Below are 8,801 nucleotides of genomic sequence, written 5' to 3'. Positions count from 1 at the left end.
ATGAATAAAGAAGGTATTGTGTTACCCAATGATTAAGACCTTTCGATTTCTTGTTGTAACAGGTTTACTCAAGAGAGTTGCTAGTGCTGTTATTATTTAAAAACGCTCTAGGAAAACTTCCTCTCTCTTTAATAATGTGTAGATTACAAATGAAACTTAGTCAATACAAACACCAGAAGTAAATGACTTAGGATGAATATGAATCGTAAATATTTTCATCGGTAGTCCAAAACAAATATCTCATCCTCTTAGCGTTTTTTATATCACGTTAACAGATCCTGGTTCGCCACTTTGACAGACACCTTTGCAAATAAAGTCTTAAGCTACACCATGATTTAGATAGTTCTTTCTGAATTGCTATATTAGTTTTTGTGCCGAAAATATTACTTGACTGCAACTACTAGGGGTTACACTTGTTATAGAAAAGATTAATGGGACATAATTTATCTGATTAAGTGAACACTTGACGATTTATTTTCAACTAAAGAAACAAATAGTATGTTCCAAAAAATAAATGGTTTTAACTGAGCCCTAATACTATCATAAGTTTCATAGCCTTATGGGTAAAATTCTGACCATTTGTAAGATAGGGGTCTATGTCATTGTCATTGTTTTCGTTCCTCATCCAGTTTGTTTTAATCAACTGCTTGACTGGACTATAGCAAGCATACCAACGTAGAATTCAGATGATTCTGCAACTATGTTGCGATTTGATATGAAAGTCATTTTCACTGTTTTGCAATCACAAGTAAGCGACCATGTTCAGCACAAAGCTAGTCTAGCCAGTAGTGACCCGTATCACATTGCTTGTGTTCAAAGTCTGATAATATAATCCAGGATAACCATTCATTTGTTGTAAACATACTTAGTGCTGGTCTGGAAAGGGTCAACTCTATTGCAGATATTACTATTGATTTGATCTTAGAAAATAACCAAAATCGATTAAAAAATTTTGATGCTTTTCAAATCCGTACAAAATTTTACAAGGACAAAGTGTGGACCAGAATGCTGGTTGTCCACGTACATCAATTATTTCGGCTAAAGTATATTATTTTGCCTGAATATTGGTAAAAATTTGCTTTGTAGTTAGTTTTAGTTAAAGAACACAATCGATTTTACATGCATAAGTAATATGTAGATGTTTCATGCATTCAGTTGTTTACAGCTATTTTATATCTCTCGCTTGAAACATTGCTTTAAAATAATAAACTTGCTATCTACTTACTGCAGAAAATAAGATAACCACCTTACATATTTATATTTTTACAACGCATATTCACGAGATTCCTGTTTTTTCTTTACATTTTCCAGGAAGTTTATGTCATATGGATATATCTCTGATAATAAGGACTGCTCTAGTGTCAAAATCTCATTTGATTAGAAGCATTTGACTTTCATGCCCAAGAGGATGTAAAGTGTTATAGTATGGGGATCTCGATAATTTCCAAGTTATGGCAAAATGTCATTAATTGTAAGAATGCATCTATGATTCAAGATCAATTCATTTTACACATTTGTTTATTCATGCCTACAAGCAGTTGAATTACTACAGGGTGTTAAACTCAACAGCTTGTAACTAAGTCTTTGAATGCCAGTTGAATGATTACATTTATGTCGTCATGCATTTTAGGTATATCGTTAACTACATGGTGTTTTAGGAGGGTGCATAGGAATTTTCGCTCCTTCTGATTCCAGTTGCGCCTAAAGCCGAAGGTGAAAGGTGAAAGAGAATGTAAGAAGATGGGATATTACAGTCATCATTCTCGAGATGGGCTTAATTATGACGTTGTACATATGATATTATTAACATTAATTGACATAGTTTGCCTTGGTTTAAGTGCATAGCTAATAAATGATGATCCCCTATTTATAATAAAGGTGTAGAACGCATGAAAACTGGAGTCGACAACTTTTGTTAGGTTAGCCACGTTAGCCACGGTTCACAATGAAATACTTTAATTCGAAAAAGGCAAACATTCTAATGAAATAGAAGTCATAACTCCTTTAATGCCCATCCAAGTGAAGTATATCAAATAATACTCTGTATTTAAGTATGGAATTACGAATGTCATACAAATATTCTGCGAACATGTGTTTTGTTGTCTAATCAATAAAGGTAACAAAAGAAGACTATTTTAAAGAGTTTGTTAAAGATCGAATTTGTATGCTTATTTCGATTCCTATATCAGACGGGAATTTGAAGAAGACAACGACGGACTGACTAGTGGACAATAAATCTGTTTACCTTTATCCTTATCTAGCTTGTTATATTTTTCATCTAAAATTTGTTTTTCCACAAAATATTGGATTAAAAATATGTTTTTTTTTGAATTTCTTACTTCTTTAAAGAAATCATATCTTTAGAGAGATTAAATTGTTTGGCACGCTCAATCAATTCGTCATTTTCCTAGGACTCCAACCCTTCCTGGGTAGGATTTAAAGTGAACAACAACTAAATTTTAAAATATATAATACAACTTCCTTGTTGCACTAAAGATTGAAAAATACTAGTAACTAAAATAACTCCGAAACAAAGTAAATTTATATTTAAAAAGAAATTTTAATTTCTCTGAAATATTTATCAGAAATTCGGATTCTAGATGAGGGTCCAATTTTCTATTTATTACTCTATGGTCTTTAACTAAGTAAAGGAGCAAAAACCATCAAGTTTTGTAAAATTGATAAAATTATTTATTCCCATAGAATACAAAATGAAAACATAAATGGAACTTGCAGTATTGTGAATTAAACCCCAAATCGTCCTGAATGTTCTATCAGAAGTCCAAAGGAAAGGAGTGTTCCAATAAAATCCAGTCTTTTTCCGAAAAAAATTCCAATCTTGAATGTACCGATGTGCCAGTAGATTCGAAGGTGCTCATGTGCCAATATAACATACCAAGCCCGATGTAATACGGTGTAAAACGAGTTACAGATATTCTATCATTGCATTGCAATTAAATCTTTTCTGTTATTTGTATTCTAAAAGGTTATATATATCTGCCACCATGTTAGCCATTCCAAGTTTATGTTCCCAAACACCAACGTAGCCGTTTCGTAGAGTTTGCTTCTTTTTGTGGTTTATTTTATCATAGTTATGTATTGCATTTACCGGAGAGTCAAACTTCAAAAGGTATAGTCATGTCACAGGAGATGGTAAGTTTCAAACATAATAGTGTGTCCTTTCTTCTAATTTTCTTTCCAGTAAATTATAAGTGCAAAGGCGTCTAGATTGGAAAATAATAAGCAATTCAAATAAAATAAAACAAAAAGCACGGTAGATTGTTTTAGCACATTCTGGGATCTGTTCTTTTCTTGTTCACTCCTGCTTTAAAGGTGGCGCTAGTTCTCAACCAGTAAACTGTGGTTGTGAGCTAACCATTCCCGGTAAGGCGCGAATTTTCACGAGAACATGGTTCGTGTGATAAGAAGCATCTAACCAAAACATTCCGTTTTTTCCAGAGAATTTCGAATTAAAGTTTCTGGCTGACATTGAAACGTCCTCCCAGTGTTTTTATATACTTTTACTTACGTCTACCACTATATTAGCACTCGAGACGCCATAACTCGATGTAATTTTTGTATATGTCTTAAATTTTAGGTAAAAAAACACGCAAAAAAACAACAGAGCTTTGTGACAATAGTGAGAAAGTAACCCACGCCTTCTTTCAGCATTTCGTTTTTTTTTATATATACGTTCCTCTCTCTTTCTTTTCATTCTATCCTGTATCTTTCCGTCCTTTTACTGTTTATAATTTATAACACAAGCCTGAGAGAGAGAGAGAGAGAGAGAGAGAGAGAGAGAGAGAGAGAGAGAGAGAGATTTGGACTGACAACATGTATACTCTAGTTAAGCTTAGAATTTAATGGATTTTAAAATATAATTTTTTGTTCCACATCGACACCAGTTCCAGTGATCGCATTATCAATTATTATGTATTTGAACTCGAGTTGGATTTGCGGAACGTGTTTATATGCGACATCGCGCACAATATGAAGACATGATTGTGTTATATACAACAGTTGTGTTTTAAGATGGCATCAAGGGAACGTAAATAACCGATGCATTTAGAACGATATAGTCGCAACAATTTAACAATAACATAAAAAGTCCATAAAACCAGCTACAATATCAAAGCTGAGTATGGAAAGCGAAGCCTTTAATCTGCTAGTGAATGTGAGGAACTGATTCGTAATGTTATATTCCGTCGTAGAAGTGTCAAAGATATGTTACAGTAAAGACAAACCGCATGAGAATGATGATTACACCAACAAGATATTTCAGCCAAGATCGCGGAAACTTTGGAACAAACACGTAAAGTCGCGGAAACCACTTTAGCGATAATGTGAACAAAAGAACGACATCTACCGATCAGGCGTGAGCAGGCAGTTAGCACAAAGACAAAAACCAACTAAAGGAAAATCAAAAGGATGTTGAAGTGGCGCATTTGAATTGTCCACAACAAAAACCACCCGAAAACAAATCAAAGTTAAAGAACTGAAATATACAGATTTCTAGAACCAGCACAACATAAAGTCTTAAGCAATCATATTTGGTTTGCCTCGTTAATACCTAATTGAAATCAGCTAAATCAGTATATGCTGGAGCACAAACTACCACCGAACAGGAGTCGTAGTTACATTGAAAATAACTGGCATACATAGGTATACAAGCAGTGGACAGGACTAAGCAGATTAAGCAGCAGAACTCTTATTTGGAATGAGTTCGACAAGCTTGCTCACTTCTATCGAACCATGGGTGATAAGCTTCTACAGAATTTTAAAGCGAATATGGATCCAATCTATAAGACAGCGCCTGAACAATGATATATGCATATTGAAGAGAGAGATACATGCGTACATGACATCAACAATAAATTAAGGCTTGGTGGACAGCGGTCCTGACAAACTTGCGGGTTGGTTTGATACACATGTAGGGTCGTTTTTTGTGGTCAACAACGCACCAAACATTAATAATGCAGCATCAGTTTGAAAACGATTGATCAACAACGGCATTGTGGACCGTTGTTGATGATATATCGCACTCGACAACCAAGGCGATTAAGCCATTTTCAGCAGAAACAATGCCAGTCACGGTTGGTAACAAATTATCAAAAAAGCAGCTCAATAACGAATAACTGACTCCGCTATTGCAAATATGGTAATGGGAAGTTGACAAAACCAGTAATGGCTGATTTTACCATGGCCCAATTTGATAATAAATCCGATCGCGCGTTTGACTTTGGCACGCATGCATTGGTAGTTTGAAATAACTTTGATGCATTATTCGTACACAGATAGGTCATTAAATCAACAAAAAATAAAATTACAAGCACAGGGCACGTCTAGGATTTTCTTCCTTATGAGGCTATCATAGATATTGAGGGAAAACTGATACAGGACGATGATGATGATTATGGTGTTGATGTCAGTAGTGTTGGAGTTGTCAATAATGGTAGCATGGCGTTGTTTAACAGCGCTGAAAAGGAAATGGAAGCAACATCTGCGAGTTATCAAGATTAAAACGATTAAGACGCAAACTTTCATTACAAAAATATTTTTTCCCACAGCAGAGGTAAGGAGTGGAATCGAGTAGGGAGCATGTTATGTGGTCCAGGCCTCTAGGGTCTGGGTGTCGCCTACCATCCCACATGCTCGAAATATTCTACCCTCTACTTTCTACTTTTTCGTTATCCTTTTAAGTGACTTTTTTCTTTCCCACAAAATAAAAATAAGAGAAATAAGACGACTGAGAAAGGTAATATAAGAAAGTTATTATAAACATAAACACATATCGGTAAATAGCGCTCAATACGCACACACAAATGAACAAGAAAATGATCCCAGACAAGGATCACTGACTTTATCAGGACAAAAAACCACACCAAGAGTCTGTTGCCTGATGAGGGCATACGATCCTTGTATACCAAACATATTTTAGGCGATGATAAGAAACTGAACAAAACCTGGAAACAGAAATTCAACCAGGTACAGGTTCCTCAAAACGAAAAGATTAACCTGAATTCAAAATAGATCAATGTAAAGTAAATTCACTTCAAAATTACTTTTAATTTTTCAAGATAAAGAAGATAACAGCAGATACTTGGAGAACATGACTGTGTAAAATATCTTTTGAACTTTCGGGCAAAGGCAGTGGTCACCTCAGGGACTTTTCATTTTACATAATTAAGGGTCCAAACGGTGTACATAACAGAACAAAGATGTATAGAGAACAATGACCTAACTTGCCAGAGAAATACGTTCTATTCACTTGGCTGGAATACGTTCAGATGATACCCTGAAAATGATACATAAGCTATGCTGAATAATTGCCACACTATTTATATTCTTTCTGTCTATTTTTCTGCAGTTTTCTGCACATAGTTTGGGACTCCTCTTCTTCTTACCATTACCCCAGTGAAGAATCCACTTTCTATAGACTAAGTGTCCAGACCTTGAGTGTCAAACTTTTACAAGTTAAATAGTCGTAAATTTGATTAAAATACGTTAAATGCTGCACAATTTGCATAATCACTATGAAGGAGCAAACTACTAACCCTGAGATTCAAGTAATAAAACATTTCAAGTATAATTGCGCTAAAGAGTCACGGTGCATAAATCACAGTTCAAACCCAGAAACAGTTTCCAAATTTACAGAGATATTTTAATGAAAATTCCAAATTCTGCATATGTTTTCACCGGTTATGATAAACTGATTGCGAGAAATCTGAACTCAAAGTTGCGGGTAATTAATTATGTATATATATATATATATATATATATATATATATATATATATATATATATATATATATATATATATATATATATATATATATATATATAGTAAAATGTATGATGATGAAAAACATATCACTTTATCCTGACACCAGACCGACCTGTCATAACATTAATTGTAATGCGACCACTCCGGTGGCCTAGTGGTTAGAGCGTCCGCCAGGTCCAGGTCATACTAAGGACTTATACAAATGGTATAGGAGCTCAGCATAAAGAGGTTAAACTCTTTATGCTGAACGCCTATACCATTCGTATAAGTCTTTAGTATGACTTGGCCGGGGCGGACGCTCTAACCATTAGGCCACCGGAGTGGTCGGATTACAGAGATATAACTGATGAGTAAATTCAATACATTTATAACCCCTTATTGTAGCTCACATGAGGTATGATAACTCTCTGATATCCGATCCCCAAGTGGTTCCTGAGGACCATTTTACAGTAACCTCGTATTATACGCATGATGAAGACTAATACCCGCCACCGTGCTATCCATGGCATGCTAGACTTGTTCGTGATCAGATAGATAATACAAGTTACTGTGGTACCTATACGGCTATGGAGTGTAACAAGCCTCAGTATTTTCAGGTGAGAACAGATGTAATCGTCCCTCTTTTCGCTAGTGTCTGACAATAAGGCATGGAGTCTTGTAGTAGACTCTGTATTAATTGTCCACTCAAATGTCCGCACCATACATGCTCTGAAGTTCCAAACGATTCTGAATGCGTTCTAATTAGTTATCAACATACATATGCCACCGATCACAAGTTATGTTCCGTTAGGATAATAAGCAACTGGTCGTTTCACGACCAATAATAGGCAATCACTTTTACGTTGCAAAGTGCAATAAAGTAAAACATATCCATGAATTTTATTTTGCGGAAATAAGACTTTCTAGAAGACAGTGGCTCTTATTGCTTTCTTTTCGGAGTAATAATAAAATATTTACATTAAACAGAACTAATAAAACAGGGCGAGTTCAAAAGTGGGATGTTGAGTTCTCTTGTACTTCTGTGCGAGTTGCAAGTTTTGAATTTGTAGGTGAAATTTAGTAAATTGCATTCTGTAAGGGCGATCACAACAAAAGGGAGGCGGAATGAAAAGTCCCACAAAGTGCTGTCCAGCACGGATGGGTCATCGTTTCAGCCTGTTGAGAACGACACCACTAATGGAGACTTAGTAAGAGTAATATGTGGCTTCCATAATTTCGCTTTTGGATATTTTCTTTAAAATGTCTTATTTTTAGAACTTGTGCTTTTTCTTATATATTCACTATACATGAATCACATATGCCTACTGAATGAGTCTGTGAAACACAGAAAAATGAATTACAGTTATGCCCAAATGTCTTAACATACGGCAAAATATAATATCCGACCTTTTCAATTAACGAAGCACAATTTCGCCCTTCAGTTTAATGCAGAAAACAACGTATAATTTCATCATGCTTTTCAAAGAAAGTGCAGGAGCTACGTAAGTTATCCAGTTTGTATTCTTTTATTTCATTTCTTTATTCATTTGTTCATCTGTGTGTAAGAATTGTCACTCAAGTCTATCTATACCGTCTTCTAGTCTGCGACTGACATACACAAACATTGTAAACATCGTATCTGTCCAACACATATCATTAATCCCCTTTTAAATGCGAATGCGGAACGATTGCATCATATTGAATCTTCCATGTGTAGGAGATAGGTCTCTGTGTGTAACTACTTTTAACCTGTAGCTGAAGCAAATTTATCATATTAGAAGCAAACGTTTTGCACTTATAGTCATGATTACCACCTTTTACACCCTATTATGAATTTTCGAGTGGTGTTCTGAATTTAAAGTCCCGAGAAAGATCAAATGGGTAGATCAGATAATATATCACATTTCAAAGTCAAATTGTATTTAGATTTTCTCTCAATTCACATTATAATGTATGGCTTCAGTTCTTGTATTTTGTATTAATCTCAGGTTTTTAAAATATTTCATTCATAATACCTTCATATAATATATTTGTTCTT

The sequence above is a fragment of the Sinohyriopsis cumingii genome, chromosome 7 (assembly GCF_028554795.1).
Source record: "Sinohyriopsis cumingii isolate HCF-2022 chromosome 7, ASM2855479v2, whole genome shotgun sequence".
Taxonomy (NCBI): Eukaryota; Metazoa; Mollusca; class Bivalvia; order Unionida; family Unionidae; genus Sinohyriopsis; species Sinohyriopsis cumingii.
The sequence above is the reverse complement of the archived record's forward strand: the minus strand, read 5'-3'. Positions refer to the sequence as shown.